We start from the raw sequence: 490 nt of genomic DNA on the forward strand, positions 1-490 counted from the left end.
ATATATATATATATATATATATATATACTCACACACACATATATAGTTATATATATATATATAAATATATAAGTCGAATTTAAAAGTTTTGAAATTATGCATTAAACACAGTATCAAAACCTTGCTTCAAGTTAAATCCCAGGTCATGTGTCTGCGGAGCACATTCACCACCTATGGCTACCAGGGGTCATCAGTGATACTTTGTGGTCATCGTTGGATTAACTTCCAAGAATTCCAAGGTGCATGTAAGGTACAGACTAGAGATTAATAGAGAAGATGGACTGTACCAAAAAGCAATTTATTGTCACAACAATTGTTTCGTCTTCAAAATGCACTGGTCTCTAGTGGGCGTGGAATGATGCAACATACGGTGCAAAGAAGACTCTTCAGGTGTATAATATGCTTTTAAGTGTAGAGATTTACACTTCAGTTTCATTGTATTGAGAGATTCTGTCAGTTCAGGTGGATGAGTATTTTTTTTTAAAACATC

The 490-nt window shown here is 33.7% G+C and overlaps 1 protein-coding gene across 1 annotated transcript in view; it reads right to left on the reverse strand.

The window, feature by feature from the left end:
* Positions 1-490, reverse strand: part of LOC106870676 (periodic tryptophan protein 1 homolog) — a 26,991-nt gene that overhangs the window by 12,175 nt on the left and 14,326 nt on the right. The gene's annotated exons all lie outside the window — the stretch shown is intronic.

Source organism: Octopus bimaculoides, chromosome 1, assembly GCF_001194135.2.
Source record: "Octopus bimaculoides isolate UCB-OBI-ISO-001 chromosome 1, ASM119413v2, whole genome shotgun sequence".
Lineage (NCBI taxonomy): Eukaryota > Metazoa > Mollusca > Cephalopoda > Octopoda > Octopodidae > Octopus > Octopus bimaculoides.